Genomic DNA, 18,928 nt, shown 5'->3' with positions numbered 1-18,928 from the left:
GAAATCCAAGGTAATGTTGAGGGATTTGCAAAAGGCTGTCCAAAAACGGGACGTAAACTGAACACCCCTGTCCAAAATGACATGGGAAGGAACACCATGAAGGCGGAAAATCTCTCGTACAAAAATGGAACAACGAGAAAGATCCCCTAATAGTGGACTTTTTAGGCACATACGAAAATATAAAGAAAATATATCTTAATACAAAAATAATTTATTGAGTAGAAACAGTCATAGCAGTTGTATAGCATCTATTATCTGGAATGCGAGTTAGGCATTTTTACATTGGTGTAAATATAATGTTCAAACAGTACTCTTGCACCCGACACGTTTCGGAGTATATGTACCTCCTTCCTCAAGGGTGGGTGTAAATTAGAAAAACAGGTATAAGCGTTTAAGTGCGTACATATGTATAACAGTTCATAATGTAATCTCCATATTTTTTCACTTACGTTAAACACTGTATTGCTGACTTAGCATTCCATATAGTTTTCCTTAAAAACAGCAACAATGACACGATCTATCTACCAGAGAGGTTCTTGATTCCAGAGGAGGATAGTGATGTAAATATTTTGGAGGGTTAATTCTATGTTCATACCCAGATGAAAGTAAAGGTTTCTTTCACAAAAGTATAATATATATTGTTTTGTATCCAATGATATTAAAGGGAAGGAGAGAGAAGACTCTCCCTTGGCCTTCCCAAAAGAGAAGAAACCAATAGGGGTTGTATAAACAAAGTATACAATTAGAGGTTCCACTGAGGCCGAGAGGCAGGTCGCACGATGGAGGGCAGTCATAGATGGACTTGACTGAGCCCTCACATAACGCCGCCAGGGGTTTCATAGCCCAGGCGGCTTGGTGTGCCGGGCGAAACTCAAATTACCGTAATTTGTATAAGAATCAAAAGGTGTATGTTGGATGAAACAGAGCATCCCATGTATAAGTTATATAATAATAAATAAATAAATAGTGTGTAATTACACAGTCTTCCAGAATCAAGGAGATAACATTGGTAGATATAATCTCACAGGTTTTCATGGCATCACAGTTTGTATAGAGTGGAGTATATAGGACGAGAGAAACATAGGTAAATATCCTATAATTGAAGTAGCATGACTGGCTTATATGGCATATAAAAATTACAGGCATTTATGGTAGGATCAACATATACCTTATTTAAACATCATGTAATACGATAAACGAAACGGCAAAAAGAATAAGCAGTGCTTGTGGCAGAAACAACTTATATGCATCTTATTTAAACAAAATATAATGCAATAAACAAGATGACATAATAGAAAGTGACATGTATTTATGGTAGACTCGACATAAGTATACCTCATTTAGACACAATGTAATACAAAAAAAGAGATGGACAAGCATATATGGTTCACAAAGAAAGCTATTGGTAGCAGAGCGGAGCTCCAAAAAATATATTAAATCATTGAACCAGATGCGTATATAATTTACATGTATAAGTGTTAAATGGTATGATCGAGTTATATAAGAAATCGAACTGCAAAAGGTAGGATTTTTCCTTCATTATTTTTATGTTATCGGATGGTATATGGATATAATTAGTAATATATGTCATAAAGTCTGTAAATGACATATTGGTTTTAATGATCGAGAAAAAAGGGGGAACAGATATCCTAGCATTACTGTTCCCTTCCCCCTGAGGAGAAACCCTCAAGAAAGGGCTTAAACCATTTGTTTCATTTAGGCCAGGGGGCTGGGTGCCCTTTAATTTGTGGATCCATCGTGATTCCATTTGCAACAGGGTCTTATTGCAGTCTCCACCTCGGAGGCTTGGGTGTATACGGTCCAAAATAAGAAACCTTATTTTTGGACATTTTCCATTGTGCACTAGTGTGGTATGTCGGCCGAGAGGGAGATCGGGGTCGCAGGTTTTCATACTCGTTATATGTCTATACGCCCTTCTCCAAAATTCCACTTTCGTTTTACCAATACAAAAACATGTGCAATCGCACAGGAGCATGTAAATTATCCCATGTGTTTTACAGTTAGCAAAATGCTTTGGGTAAAAAGTCTAGCCGTTGGGAAGGGTAGGATTTTTTTGTGTGAGCATGAATTAACAGTAATTACATGCCCCACATTTAAAGGTTCCTTTATATTTACAATGAGATTTGCTCATTTCTGCTTTGTATTCGCTAGTAACGATCTCTCAGGGATGTAGCTCTTTTAAAAGTAAATAGAGGTTTGGGTGGAACAAACCGTCCCAATGCTGGATCGTATTGCAGCATATGCCAGTATTTCTCTATGATAGTTTTAATTTATTTCTGCTGATTACTGTATTTCGTAATAATTCTAATGGCATTGCTGTCATTTTTAGGTTTCTGAGAATAAAGTAGCTCATTCCTTGATTGTAAGGAAGCTTTTTTGAAAGATCGCTTCAGCGAGGCGTGAGAATAGTGTCGCTGCCACAGTCTCTCGCATAGTTTGTTCGCTTCCATTTTGTAGACGGTATCGTTGGAGCAGTTCCTTCTTACCCTGAGGTACTGGCTGTAGGGAATAGAGTCCATAAGGGGTTTGGGGTGGAAGCTTGTAGCATGTAGAATTGCATTGCTTGCCGTGGGTTTCCTATAAAGTCTGCTCAAAATGGCTCCCCCCTCTCCTCTATAGGCTTCTACATCCAATGTAACACTAAGTTTGTCAAAAGAAATGGTGAAATTCAAGTTGAAGTCATTGCGGTGCATCCTTAAAAGGCATTGTTGGAGTAGATCCGATGAACCATCGAAGACGATGAATATGTCATCGATGTACCGGTACCACCCAAGTCTTTGATCCGTGTGCATCAATAAGGTTTCATCGCCCAGGGACATGGTTTCCCACTCCCCCAGGTACAGGTTGGCATACGATGGGGTACAACATGTCCCCATCGCAACCCCCTGCACCTGGAGGTAGTGGGAGCAATTAAAAGTAGATAAAAGAAATAATAAATTCTCCATAACTAGGATCTATGTTCTCAGCTTTTTGCAAGATGTGTTTTATGGGCGCTATGCCTTTCTAATGGGGGATTGAGCTATATGGGGATTCGACGTCCACTGTTACTAGTCGTACATTCTCGGGGATCTTTAGTTTGTCAATAATTTGTAAGAAATGGAGTGTATCTTTTACAAAGGAGGGTAAAGACAAAACGAACGTTTTTTGAAATTCATCTACCAATTTGCTAGCATTTTCACTTATCACCCCTACATCGGAGATGATTGGTCTTCTGGGTGGGTTATTGGTATCTTTGTGAACTTTTGGAAGTGCGTAGAATACAGGGGTTTGGGGGAAGTTGTTTCTAATGAATTCCCAGAGTTGTTTGGTGATTATAGAATTTGAGAAGGCAGTGTCTATTAACAGATAGAACTCATCATTGTATGCTTTTGCAATGTTAGCCAGAATCCGGCGATACCATTCCAAATTTTTAATGATTTATTGCACATGTTGATGTATTTCTCATTGTCAAGCACAACGATATTTCCGCCTTTATCTGTGGCTTTTATGGTAATTTGGTTGTTGCTAGATAGTGTTCTTAGTGCTGAGATTTCGCTTTTTGTTAAATTATTGGAATATTCTGTATGAGTTTTTAACTTGTCTAGTTCTTTACCAGTTTCAGAAATGTTGGTGCATTTGGATAGGTACTCGGTGCTGGGCAAAAATCTGATTTTTTCTTTAGTGCAGACCTATTTATCTTAGAGATATCGCCTGCTGTTTTAACTGATTTCAAAATTTGGGAAAGGTCGATATTATCGATGAGATTGATTTGATCAATCTCCTCGGTACGATTGGCTTGATCATTCTCTTCAAGGAGAGACACCAATTGATCTATTGCCTGATTTTCTTGTGGAGTGAAGGCCATTGACCCTCCTTGTTTGTAAAAAAGTTTTTTTAGGATTAATTTGTAGACAAAGAGTTGAAGATCCTTGTATATTTCGAATTTGTCTTCTTAATTTGAGCAGAAATTTAAGCCCTTCTTTAGGACAACTATTTCATCTTGGGATAATTTATAGGATGATAGATTGATTATATTGAGCTCAATTTCATTTTGTTCACTAATAGATGTTGTGAGGGCTAGAGTGCTATCTGTGTGTATGTATCGAGATTGGGTTGTGTGGGTTGGGCACCCATGAGGATCCTCTCTAAAAAAGACGGATCATTGGAGATGTTGTCAAGTGAACCAATAGTTGAAGTGTTGGGTTGAGAAACAGATTCCCTTGTTTTAGTCAGTTGTGCATGGGGATTTTCGCTAGTCAAAGTGTGAGTGTTGACGTGCGTGTTTAATGTTTTTAGTGATAGGCTCGTGTGTTGGTGTAGAGAGATTTGATTTCTTAGGGATGTCTAAGGTTAACTTTTTAGCCTGTTGTCCCTCAGTGGGGTCGCCGTGATAAAAACGTTTGGTGCTTTGCCCTGTTTTTGGTTTGTGGAGGGTTTGGGAGGGGACTTGGGGCAAGTTGGGGGTCTGTTGTGACGAAGTAGGTTGGTGTTCCTGGTAGTGATTGTTCTTATTTTGATTAGATCTATTTTGGGTCCATTTATAGGCTTTGCCATCTTTGAAGGCATTTCTACCCCGAGTTTTTGTCCTTTCTTCATAAGTATGTCTCTATTGAATGCTTCTAAGTGTGTTTTTAGTCTGTCTTTTTTATTTGTAATAGGTCTGTGGATTTTAAGTTGCTGCAGCTTATTGCAAAGATTTACAATGTCTATGTCTAGAGTGTTGGATCTTTTATTGTACTCATCTATCAAGATTTCCATTAAGCTTTGTGAGCAACTACGTAGTACCTTCTCCCATTTTTCTTTGAATTCTGAGTCCAGACCATCAAGGGTGGGAAAGATCTGGACTCGCAATCCCACAGGGTTGATGTCCTCTTTCATATAATCTCGGTAGGATCTAATATGCCAATATAGCATGGATTTTTTCTCCAGGATTTTAGAAAGCCTGGAGAAGAACGAAATCTATATGTTCCTTATCTCCAAAATGTTTTAAGTACCCCTCCATGAGGGATTCCCAATCATTACCCGTGAAACCTGTCATGCTGCTATTGTGTTAGAATAACTTTATCAAAAAACTTTTGGTTATTAAAACATGTATAATTGGTATATACAGAGAGTTGCCGATCATAGGCAGGGAGCGGTATCTACTACCAAGTAATCTATGAAATTTATTAAAGATCGGCAGCTGACTGTGTTTTAGTGCCACATCCAAAATCGAAACTAAACAACGGGAAAGATCCCCTAATAGTGGACTTTTTAGGCACATACGAAAATATAAAGAAAATATATCTTAATACAAAAATAATTTATTGAGTAGAAACAGTAAAAATATGGCAGTGGTATAGCATCTATTATCTGGAATGCAAGTTATACGATCTATCTACCAGAGAGGATCTTGATTCCAGAGGAGGATATTGATATAAATATTTTGGAGGGTTAATTCTATGTCCATACCCAGATGAAAGTAAACGTTTCTTTCACAAAAGTATAATATGTATTGTTTTTTATCCAATGATATTAAAAGGAAGGAGAGAGAAGACTCTCCCTTGGCCTTCCTAAAAGGGAAGAAGCCAGTAGGGGGCGTATAAACAAAGTATACAATTAGAGGTTCCACTGAGGCCGAGAGGCAGGTCCTGCAAAAAAGCATAATAATAGGAGTATATAGTAGGATATCCTAATGCTTAGCACAAAAATAGGAACCAAGGCAGGGGCAGAAGGGAGACCAGGAAGAGGAACAAAATGAGCCATCTTGGAGAACCGATCGATTACCACCCAAATGGCCGTATTATTCTCCGACAGTGGGGATCGGTGATAAAATCCATGGCGATGTGAGACCAGGGCTCCTTAGGAATGGGCAAGGGCATGAGAAGACCAGCAGGGGCTTGTGTGGAAGATTTAGACTGAGCACAGACATGACAAGCCTTAACGTAATCTTTAACATCCGAGCAGAGATTAGGCCACCAGTAGAGATGACTGATGAGCAGGAAGGATCAGAGGAACCCAGCATGATGTGGAATCATGTCCCCAACAAAGGATCTTAGCTCTTAGCTCTGTGGGAACAAAGGTCTTGCCAGGAGGAATTTTTGATTCCAGGGTGGTAGAATGGGCAACAATGCATGAGGTCAGAATGATCGGCTCAGGATCAGGGGTGGACTCCTCGTCCAAAGTGTCAAATGACCTAGAGAGCGCATCAGCCCGACCGTTGCAGGAACCAGGTTTGTACGTAATCGTGAATTTAAAACGAGAAAAGAAGAGACTCCACCTGGCCTGTCTGGGGTTCAGACGTTTAGCATTCTGTAGGTATTGTAGATTCTTGTGATCAGTAAAGATCGTAATGGAGTGAGGGGAACCATCTAAGAAATGACGCCACTCTTCCAACGCCAATTTAATTGCGAGAAGTTCCCGATCACCAATGGCATAATTTGTCTCTGCCTGAGAAAATTTTTTGGAGAAGAACGCACATGGTTGACGTCTCTTCTCAAAGAACTGAAGAAGCACAGCTCCCACCCCCATCAAAGAAGCGTCTACTTCAATAAAAAAAATGGGTCCCCAGGATTTGGTCTCCTCAAGAGAGGTCCAGAAACAAAGGCCTGTTTCAGATTGTGAATTGCAGAGACAACCTCGGGAGGCCAGTCTTTGGCATTCACACTCTTCTTGGTTAAAGTGATAATAGGCGTGGCAATGGAAGAGTAATGCCTTATGAACTGCCTATAATAATTTGTGAAGCCAAGAAAGCGCTGTGTGGCCTTGAGGCTAGCAGGAAGGGGCCAGTTGGTAATGGCCGAGACCTTTCCAGGATCCAAGCGAAGACCCAAACTAGAAACAAAACATCCCAGAAACAGGACCTCAGGACATTCAAAGGAACATTTCTCCAGCTTGGCATAGAGATTATTCTCTCTAAGGCGCTGAAGTACGGTGCGGACATGGTTTCTGTGAGCAAGCAGATTTTCGGAAAAGATGAGAATGTCATCCAGATAGATGACAACGAACTGGTACAGTAAATCCCTGAAGATTTCATTGACAAAGTTCTGGAACATAGCTGGAGCATTACACAAACCAAAAGGCATAACCAGGTATTCGTAATGCCCATCCCTAGTGTTAAACGCAATCTTCTATTCGTCGCCTTCCCGTATTCTAATGAGATTGTATGCACCTCTGAGATCCAACTTGGTGAAAATGGAAGCCCCCTTCAACCTGTCGAATAGCTCAGATATTAGAGGTAAGGGGTATCGGTTTTTGATATTCACTGCGTTTAACCCTCGATAGTCGATGCAGGGTCTGAGGGTACCATCCTTTTTAGCAACAAAAAAGAACCCTGCTCCTGCAGGCGACGAGGATTTCCGGATGAAACCTCTCTCCAGATTCTTGGCGACATGGCCTGGGTCTTTGGAATGGACAGAGGGTAGGTACGACCCCTGGGCAGAGTTGCTCCAGGGACAAAGTCAATGGCACAGTCAAAAGATCTGTGGGGAGGAAGCACCTCAGCAGACTTCTTACAGAATACATCTCGGTAATCGCTGTATGCCGCGGAAAGATCACAAGATACGGATCTGGTAGCAATGGGAAGTCTCTCCTTGGGGGCCACCTTGAGAAGACAGGATGAGAAACATGAAGGACCCCAAGCCAGGATCTGCCCAGAGACCCAGTCCACATGTGGAGAGTGGAGCTGTAGCCAAGGAAGGCCCAATACAACAGGGGTAGAGGCCTTGGGTAGAATGAGAAAGGAAATCCACTCCTGGTATCCCTACCGACATCCTAATAGGTAGCATCTGGAAATGGATAGGCCCCCCTGGGAGCACAGTGCCATCAATTGCCGAGACTACCAGTGGTGTAGCGAGGGGAGAAAGGGTAAGCTTCATAGAAGAAGCAGTTCTCCAGTCCATAAAATTGCCGGCAGCCCCGGAGTCCAGATATGCTAGGACCGATTGGGGAGAAGGGCCTACATGGAGGAACATGGAAGAAGAAGACGAGAAGGTGATGTTTCTGGGTCCAATACTCCACCTTCTAAATGTATTGGACCTGAGCGTTTCACGGACGAAGCGAGCAGGAGTCACGAAAATGACCCTTGCCCCCAGAATAAAGACACAAGCCCAGAGTTCTGCGTCTAGCGTCGGGGTCGGGGTTAGTCGGGGTTAGTCTGGTCTGGCCCAGCTGCATAGGTTTCTCAGCAGGCAGAGGATGCTCCACAGGGTGACTGGGGAAGAGTTCTGGCTGACTAGGACCTAGGGGGTGCTGGCGTCTTTTTTCTAGGGACCTCTCCTGGAAACGAATGTCAATCTGATTGCACAAGGAAATTATATCGTCCAGACCGGTGGGGATGGCTCTTCCTGCTAATTCGTCCTTCACTCGGTCAGAGAGGCCATGTAAAAAGGTTGCGGCCAGAGCCTCATTGTTCCAGCTCAATTCAGCTGTGGGGATATGCAAGTGAAGCGCATATTGTCACACGGAACAAGATTCTTGGCGAAGGCGTAAAAGGGCACTAGCCGCAGAAGAAACCCGAGCTGGCTCCTTGAAGATATTACAAAAAAGCTTCAAGAAGTCAGACAGGCTGGAAACCACCGGGTCATTCTTCTCCCACAGGGGGTCAGCCCAAGCTAAAGCTTCACCAGAAAGGAGGGAGATGATATAGGCTACCTTAGCCCGATCAGACAGAAAGTTTTGAGGCTGGAGCTCAAAATGAATGGTGCATTGGCTGAGGAAGCCCCTGCAGGCCTTGGAGTCCCCAGAGAAATGGGACGGAGCTGGCAGTAAATATGAATGTGTGGCTGCGACTGGTGCGATAGCTGCAGCTGCTTCCCAAGGAGGCCTGGAGCTGCTCGAAGCGGAAAGCCAGATCCTGAAGGAATCGCATCACCTGAGTCTGATTAGATTCCTGGGTCTCGAGTCTGTGAACTACGCCCTGCAATGGATCGGCTGCAGGAAGCAGCACGTCAGTCGGGTCCATGGCTGATCAAACTGTCAGGCCACCTTGAGGCTAGGTGACAGACGCACACCGTTGGGATCAGGAGTGCACAGCAAGGTAGTGGACTCTACGGCTGACTGTTGCGGATGGGAGTCAGGGTGGTAAGGAAGGCAGGGCCGCTGGAACACCAACACAGATCCCACCGGGATTAGAGCGTCAGATTCCCTGGGGCGTGGAGTCTAAGAGCCAGCAGGTGTTCACCAGAGCCTCTAGTGGTGAGGATGGACCGGGCTGCAACTGGCTCCAGGTTGCGACCCCCAGGGTCCTCCAGCTCACACCCACAGTAGGCAACAGGAGGATAGGGATAGTAAGGGAATAAGCCAAGGTCAGGGCCACACGCAGACAAGGACAACAGAGTTCATGCCAAGGATCAGGGTCACAGGCAAACAGGGATAGACGGGGACACGCCAAAGGTCAGGGTCACGAGCAGACAGGAATAGTTGAGAACACGCCAAGGTTGGTAACAGAAACAAACGTAGAGCACACGGCAGGCAGGAACAGGAAGCCAAAACACACAAAGGTTGATCAGCAGGGCTGGCCTGCAGTGCAGAGGTTAATATAGAGTTCTCTGATAGGAGCTGGGGTGGAGCCATGCTAGAGGAGAGTTTATAAAAGCAGTCAGGTGAGAGTCAGCTGGTCTTTAGAGATGAACACATGGAGACAGGTAAGCTGACAGACAAAACTCTATTGCATAACCATGACAGCCCCGACTGGTGGAGGGCTGCAGTGATGGTTGACTTTCTACAACTTTCTTCCATCTCCTGACTGCATCTCTGGAGCTGAGCCACAGTGATCTTTGGGTTCTTCTTTACCTCTCTCACCAAGGCTCTTCTCCCCCTGATAGCTCAGTTTGGCCAGCTCTAGGAAGGGTTCTGCTCGTCCCAAACGTCTTCCATTTAAGGATTATGGAGGCCACTGTGCTCTTAGGAACCTTAAGCGCAGCAAAAAATTTTTTGTAATCTTGGCCAGATCTGTGCCCTGCCACAATTCTGTCTCTGAGCTCTTCAGGCAGTTCCTTTGAACAATCAGTATAATCAAACACAGCTGGACTCAAATGAAGGTGTAGCACCATCTCAAGGATGATAAGAAGAAATGGACAGCACCTGAGTTAAATATATGAGTGTCACAGGAAAGGGTCTGAATACTTAGGACCATGTGATATTTCAGTTTTTCTTTTTTAATAAATCTGCAAAAATGTCAACAATTCTGTGTTTTTCTGTCAATATGGGGTGCTGTGTGTACATTAGTGAGGGAAAAAAATGAACTTAAATGATTTTAGCAAATGGCTGCAATATAACAAAGAGTGAATACTTTCCGTCCCCACTGTATTCTCTCTGGAGAAGAGATGCTTGAGAGGGGATATGATTTCAATATACAAATACCATAATAGGAATAAAACTTTTTTGCAGAAGGGAGTTTAACAAGACTCGTGGCCACTCATTAAAATTAGAAGAAAAGAGGTTTAACCTTAAACTACGTAGAAGGTTCTTTACTGTAAGAGCGGCAAGGATGTGGAATTCCCTTCCACATGCGGTGGTCTCAGCGGGGGGCATTGATAGTTTCAAGAAACTATTAGATAAGCACCTGAACGACCGCAACATACAGGGATATACAATGTAATACTGACATATAATCACACACATAGGTTGGACTTGATGGACTTGTGTCTTTTTTCAACCTCACCTACTATGTAACTATGTAACTATGTAACAATGCATGCATCAGTGACACTGTCCCTCTAGTCCTCCTGCTGGAGCACACGCTTCGTGGAATCATGGACAGGCCACTTGAGGCAGAACAGCAGGAGGAAGAGGAGGACTTCCTTTCCTCTCAAGGCCCCCTTTATCCAGATAGCATTCCTGCGGGGCCGCCAAACACATGGGAAGAAGAGGAGGAGGATTGTGTCAGTATGTATGTAGTGGATAACATGCAGCAGTCTTCAAGGGATGGTTTTCAGTCCCCAGAAACCCAAGGAGTTGTACGTGGCTGGGAGGAGGTAGTTACAGATAATGTGATCTCAAGTGACTCAGAGGAATCAGAATCAAATGCTTCTGCAAACTTACGCTGCATGGCCTCCCTGATTCTGCAAAGCCTGCAAAAGGACCCCAGGATTCCTGGTATCAAGTAGAGGGATCATTACTGGCTGGCAACCCTTCTTGATCCATGTTACAAGGGTAAAGTTGCAGAACTCATCCTGCCCGAGCAAAGGGAGCAGAGGATGAAACATCTTCAGGAGGCCTTGAAGAAAAATTTGTGTAATGCATTTCCAGACCCTGGGAGGTTACCATTTCCTGGTGCTGAGATAAAACAACAAAAAATGTCCAGCGCTCTGGAATTCACATAAATAAAATAAAATAAAATAAAATAAAATCTGGCAGCCCAAAAATAATGATAAAAAAGGACAGTTTATTGAGTCCAATAATAATATAATAAAAATGATAATTCATAAATTGTAAAAACAAGCTTTGAACAGATAAAATTGAACCCACAGTAACACAGAACTATATTGCACTGAATGAAGACATCTTAGTGTGTACTTAGGGTAAAAATATATGTATATAAGACAGTTGGCCCTTGAGCAGCAGAAAACCCACACAAGAAACCCATCCAGGTGTATTGTAGCAGCCAAAGTCAAAATAGAAAAAAGTTAATGAAACAAAAAAAGGGGGCACCTCGCCCAGGGAATCAAGGGGACTAGTAGAAACCCCACTGGCTGTGTAATCTGAGATCGTGGAGGACAACTCACCGGCTCCAGCGAGCAGAGGATGTGGCGTGGAAGGAGCCGACGCTCCGGCGGGAGGAGAGCAGCGCTGTGTGATCCAAAGTCGGGAGGGACAGCTCACTGGCTCCAACAGGCAGGGGATGTAGCGTGGAGGGAGCCAAAGCTCCGCCGAAGGGAGAACAACCTCACCGAGGCTCCGTCGCGGGGGCCAGTGACGTCAACACGGGAGAGCCGCCGGAGTGTCAGCTGGTGAGCGTGAGCTGCTGGCTCCCGGCTGTGTCTCCTGGATGTGTCTCCTCGGGGATGGATTCAACCCCAATGGTGGATGGTGTCACTTGAGGGAATCCAGGGATGAACTGGGGGGGAGGATAGGATGTGAATGGCTCCAGCCACGCTGATGGAACACCTCATGTGCCAGATCAAACTGTGACCCTTCAAAAAGAGAGTACTGCAGGGATGAATGGTGTCACCCAGGGGGTCCAGTGGAGAAATGGACAAGCAAAAAGGGAATAGATGGGACTGGCAATAGCCAATGTGCAGCTTGCAGATAGAGATGAATGGATGGATGGATGGGTGGGTGAATGGGTTGATGATCACCGTGCTCTAGTTCTGGATGGGACCACTGTCATAGGGTTGCCTTGACGACGCGTTTTGCACATGAGCGCTTTATCATAGTCAAGGGGTGAGGCAACTCGCGCAGTTTAAATATACTGGTATAGTTTAGAGGGAGGGAGCAATGGGAGGGAAAAAAAAAAAGGGGGGGGGCACAAAAACAATTAATTAACCCATTGTGGGAAGAAGGGGGAAGATGATATCTCTCATGTTGGCTCCCCGCTGCTCAACGACCCACAATGGAAAGTCCAATACAATAAAATACATTAAAATAGAACATACATTGATGGTACATAAATGATAAAAACACATACTTAGAATTGCAATTAGAAATGAAGTTCTAAAAAACATCTCTTTCTAAAGGCTTTATTTTACTGAATTATTAAGAAAAAGAATCACCCAGCAAAAAATCTACACAAAGCTACAAGTCTCTAGTTCTTCATTCAACCCCTTGGGGGCAAGCGAGTCGAACATATAAATCCAGAAAACTTCTCGCTTGCATAACAAGGAAAATCTCTCATTATTGGTTAGTGTACCCTTGGGGATAGTTTCAATCACAAAGACCTCTAACTGTCTAATGTCTTTGCTATGGAAACGTAAAAAGTGTCGAGGGACACTGTGTTCATCACTTCCTTTAGAAATCAGTCTACGGTGGTCACCCACTCTTGCCCGTAGTGCCCGAATGGTCCGACCAACGTAGAGGAGCCCACAAGGGCACCATAGTATGTAGATAACGAAGTCTGTGGAACACGTGATGAATTGCCTAATCTCGTATTTTTTGCCTGTGTTGGTTGTAATGAACTTAGTGCCATGGGCAATGAATTGGCACGTCAGACAGCTCCTCTTCTTACACTGGAATATACCCTTTCTATCATGGAAGTATGATCTAATATCAAGGGGGGATTTGAATGATTTGTTTCCTATCTTACTAGGTGCCAATACATTTTTCACGGTACGGGCTTTACGAAACGTCACTTGTGGGACCTCTGGTAATACCGAAGCTAGACGCTGGTCCAGTTGTAGGATACCGAAATGTTTTTTGACAATTCTAGATATAGATTTAAACCTGTCGTTGAACGTAGAGATAAATCTCACTGTCTGGTTGGATCCTGCTTCCACTTTTGGAATCTTGTCCATGGGGGGAGGATTCATGTGAGACAAGAAGGCATCATTGATGAGGTCACGTGGGTAACCCTTCTCTTGGAATTTCTTTACCATCAAGGCCCCTTGTTCAGCATAATCCTCCACCCTGGAACAATTACGTCTCAATCTGTTAAATTGGCCATTTGGGATGTTACATTTCCATGATGGATGATGACAGCTTCCAAAGTGGAGGTAGGAATTACCACTAGTTGGCTTAACATGATTTTTTGTGAAAATCCTATGTTGGTCATGAGCCAATACCAAATCCAAGAACACAAGTTCATGGGGGTCTATTACGTGAGTAAATGACAGACCAAGTGAATTGGAATTGCAATGGGCCACAAACGAGGAAAACAGCTCCGGGCCACCACTCCATATGAGCACAATGTCATCAATGTACCATCCAAAAAAGACAATGTGTTTGGCAAACGGTTGTTGGCCCAGATGCTGTGTTCCTCCCAATAGCCCATGGTAAGATTGGCATACACCGGAGCAAAGTCGGCTCCCATAGCGGTTCCCATGCACTGTAAATAAAATTGGTCACAAAAAGTAAAATAATTACGTTTAAGGCAGAATTCCGTGGCTTGAACCAGAAATTGTGATTGCAGAGAATTGAAATCTCCACTTTTCGTCAGAAAGTATTGTACGGCTCTCAGCCCTACTTCATGGGGTATAGAAGTATAAAGGGAAGACACGTCCAGAGATGCCCACCAATAGCCCTCTTCCCATGAATAGTTCTGAAGGGCCTTAATGACTTCGTTGGAGTCCTTAATGTATGACAGTAATTGGCACACAAGGGGCTGTAGACAAAAATCAATATATGTAGACAAACCACTGCTGAAGCTATTGGTACTCACCACAATGGGCCTACCAGGGGGGTCCACCATTGATTTATGGACCTTAGGTAGATGGTAGAAATAAGGAGTACTACACTCAGTTGGTAATAGAAATTGTCTTTCCTTATTCGTGAGTACTCCATTTCCCCAGGCTTCCTGTACCAAGGCCCTTAATTCCAGTTGAAACCCAGGAAGAGGGTCCGACTGTAATTTTAAATATGTGTTGGTATCCGCTAGCAACCTACTCGCCTCTTTGATGTAGTCTGTTCGATTTTGTATCACCAAACTGCCTCCCTTGTCCGCCTGCCTAATGATGATGTTAGTATTAGCCATTAGATCTTTCAAGGCCGCATTCTCACATCTACTCAAATTCTGATGTCTCCGCATCTTGGAACTATCACACAATGAAAGGAAATCTTTATAAACAGCTTGGTAGTAGGTTTCAATGTAGGGACCTTTTGAGTTGATTGGGAAGAAAGTTGATTTGGGTCGGAAGGGGGTATGCAGCACTGGTGGTTCTAAACTAGCAGTGAGAACATAACCCTCTGTATGGCCCTCAGCCCATAATTCCTCGAGGGCTTGCAGTGCAGCTTCATCAAGCTCCGTGGAAGGTGTACACTCTGATAATGGAGCCAATGTGGGATTTGCCTCCTTCCTATCTTTTTTATGTATGGCCAATGGATTAGGGGCATAGTGGCGTTTTAACGTTAGTAAGCGTATGAAGCGGTGTAGGTCTTTAAAGAGGCCGAACTTGTTTGGACCTATCGAAGGGGAAAAACCCAAACCCTTCTGGAGTAAAAGCTCTTCAGAGGGGGTGAGTACATGTGAGGACAGATTGTATATTTTTATTGTACTGTTCTCTATGTTGATTCCGACCTCTCTTTTTTGTTTAATCTTCCTAGTGATTCCCCCTCTTCGTCCTCTTCTAGTTTTCTTTTCTCTTTGAAGGCTCCCTTTGGAGGAAGGAACTGAAAATTTTGACTATTAGGAGAAAGTGTTAAACAATTAGCACCTTGAGAGTTGTGATCATCCCTAATAACTTGGGGTTTGGGTCTAGCCCCCAATAGCATGTAGTCCTCCAAGTCACGGGACAGAGGACTATAGCTATTTTGGATGGGTATATTGTAGGCCAATTGAAGTTGGGTAGTAGGTGGTAAAACAGTGGTGACGTCACTCCTTGTTGTCGATGGAATAAGTGGTACCATCAGCGAGGAGGGGGCCCCAAGGGGAGAGGGATTCAGGTCTAAAATGGTGGTGGTCGGTATAATTTCCCCTCCGGGTACCACCTCCGATACCAAAGTGTCGAGACTGGTAAGTTTAGACAAAACCTTAACCGGCGGGTATGGATTTATTTTGGGAATGGGTAAAGGAAATTTCTTAGAATTTTTGGAGTTGTGTTTTTTTTACTTAGTTTTCTTGAATTTGGATTTATTTGTAGGTTTTACAAGGGTTGGATGTATTACTGTATCATTGGTCTCTTGTTTGTGGCGTTGCCAATCAAACACTTGGCCATTACCATAGTCAAAGAGATCACGCTCTAATTTTTTGGTTTTCTTGTACACCAAAGCGTCTTCATCCTTCTTGACATTCCTCTCAAGAACTTGAAGCCACCTGGGGAACAAGCAGGAAGTACTAAATTCCTGGGCAGTGGCCTCTTTCTCTTTTACTTGCTGTGCTGCTGATTCTAATTTCCTTTCTCTCTGTGAAATAAGAATTTTGATCCATTTAATTGTGCAAAACTCTGCTAAGGATCTCCATTCCTTATGAAGGTCTTCATCCAGGAAACTACAATGTTTCTTGATACGGAGTCCTCTGGGGGTAATGCCTAATTCTATATATTTTTTAAGAAACGCTAGATCCCACCATTGGGTCCGTGTTCGTATTGCTTAGCATCTTGCCACTGTAGAAAGGCTTTCCTCATACGGATTTCAAAGGCTTCCGTATGTGGTAGTTGAGTAGAAGTACCAATAGGTGCTTCCTCAGGTGGTAGTCGATTAATGTTGCTACTATTAATATTCTCAAAGATGGCCTGCAGCCGATGTGTTCTCACAGTGTCCATCATGAGAGAGAGAAAAAAAAAAGGGAGGGGAGTGGTGGTGGGGGGGTTTTGTACAGTGTGTCAGGTGGAAATCTCCCTCCCAAGGAGAAAAGCCATTAAAAAAGTTGGGTATTTATACTGCATAAAAATATATATATAGAGAGTGAGGACTGCCCCCTTGATAGTTACCCAGGTGACTTAACAGAGGCTGCCAGTAAACCAGAGGAAACACAAAAACACCAACAGCAATAACCCAGCGCCAATGAGTAGCCACCTGGAGAACCCAATCAAGATGTGGAGTGTATAACATATATTGTTATCATACCATGTCATATAATATCTTATGTGCATTTAGCATGACTAGACATAGAGGGAGAATAGTGCAGCTGGACCAACCGTAGCTGGTAGATACAGAACAAGATAAAACAACAAAAAATGTCCAGCGCGCTGGAATTCACATAAATGAAATAAAATAAAATAAAATAAAATCTGGCAGTCCAAAAATAATGATAAAAAAGGACAGTTTATTGAGTCCAATAATAATCATTTTTATTATATTATTATTGGACTCAATAAACTGTCCTTTTTTATCATTATTTTTGGACTGCCAGATTTTATTTTATTTTATTTTATTTATGTGAATTCCAGAGCACTGGACATTTTTTGTTGTTTTATCTTTTTTTTGTTTCAATATTTTTATTGAAGAAATAGCAGGTTACAAATAATTCGACATTGAATTACACTGCATATACACTTGTAATACATCGTTACAAACAAAAGCAGGAGCATGAACCAAAATGTTATATTTATAACACTCTAGGGCACGTATATACGTGGCACAAAGTTTTGGACTGAAACTAATGCATAAGGCCTGGAATTATTCTTAGGGACCGGGTGTTAAACCTGTGCCACACGCACCCCCAGCGGGAACTAACTGTGCGTGGGCAAGGTTGGAAATGCATTAGGATCATACCTTTAACTAGCCGGTCTCTCCGGTATAGTCATCTTGGGTGTAGGTCCTGTTGTTACTGTGGATAGTCGATGTGAATCCTGTTTACTAAGATCTGTCTATGTGGATAGTGAATGTATGTGGAGAGGCAACGATTAAAAATAAAAACAAAAAGGGGTGTTAGGGAAGGAAGGAGGGGGTGAGAAGTTCGAGACCGAGTGTGGTGCTGGTACGTGAGGCAGTATGTACCATCTCGTCCCCCAGGTCAAGCTATGCAGGTTTCAACATGATGTTGTTGTAGTCTGTCGTTTCTTTGAAATGTAACCAACAAGCCCATGTTGTATAAAATTTAGTCGGCGTATCCCTAGCTTGGTGTATTATATCTTCCATCTCAGCTATTTTCCCTATTCTACGGAGCCATTCAGCAATGGTGGGAGGAGAAGTAGTCCGCCAATGCGTGGGAATGCAGAGTTTCGCCGCATTTATGAGATGTATAGTAAGAGTTTTTTTATAGGTCGATGGTGGTATAGATGTATGATGTAAGAGATATTGGGCCGGCGAGAAGTCAGGGGCATACGTTGTGATCTGCGAGATAAGTCGGTGAACTTCTGTCCAGTATTGTGCGATTAGGGGACATTCCCACCAAATGTGCAGTAGAGAGCCGTGAGCGGTGTTGCATCTCCAACAAAGCGGAGATACCTGAGGGAGGAATTTGTGGATTCTGTCTGGTGTTCTATACCATCTAGAGTATAGTTTGTATCCATTCTCTTGTGCGGATACATTTATAGATCCTTTATGAATGTGAGTATATATGTTATGCCAGTCTTCTTGTGTAAGGTTTATGTATAATTCTCTCTCCCATTTTTGGCGTGTCGTTGCTTCCATGGACGGTGTGTCGGGGAACAGCAGAGAGTACATGTCTGAGATGATGTGTCTCTGGGGGCTGTGACTCGTGCATAGGGCTATGAACGGGGTATGGTCTCTGTACCATTGGGATTGTGGATTAGAGCTCTGTAAGAAATGACGAATTTGGAGATATTTAAAGAAGGGTATGTCCGTGTCAGGAAGTCGAGTTCGGATGTGTTGAAAGGATAATAATTTTCATTTGTCAAAGAAGGATTCTGCTCTGATGGACCTCGGTGTGGGTTCATTATCAGTGTCAAGATGTGTGATGCCTGGGGGAAAGTCCGGGTTCAAGTTAAGTGGGGTCAGTGGACCGGGTGAGGAGGCAATGTTCACTTTTTTACAGACTGTGCGAAATATTTGTAACGTGGGGCCTGTTAGGGGATGTGATTTGTTTTCGTGCGGTGTTTTGGGTGGGCTTATCCATGGTAAGTGGTGAATAGGCAGAGAGGAAAAGTTTCCCTCTATATCAATCCATGCTTTAGTCCCTGAATGTAAGTGCCAGTCTATGATTCTAGCTAAGTGGCACGACCAATAATATTTTTGTATGTCAGGGAGGCCGATTCCTCCTTTCAATTTAGGGATTACCAATTTTTTCCAGTGTATACGTGACTGTTTGTCAGCCCATAGAAATTGTAGGCAAAGCTTTTTATATGTATCAAAGAATGTCTGTGGTAATTTAATCGGGATTGTTTGAAGTAGATAGAGGAGTCTGGGGAGGATGTTCATTTTTATAATTGCTGCTCTTCCAAACCATGAGAATGTG

This window comes from Aquarana catesbeiana, linkage group LG06, assembly GCF_042186555.1.
Source record: "Aquarana catesbeiana isolate 2022-GZ linkage group LG06, ASM4218655v1, whole genome shotgun sequence".
In the NCBI taxonomy this organism is placed as follows: domain Eukaryota; kingdom Metazoa; phylum Chordata; class Amphibia; order Anura; family Ranidae; genus Aquarana; species Aquarana catesbeiana.
This window is presented reverse-complemented; position numbering follows the sequence as displayed.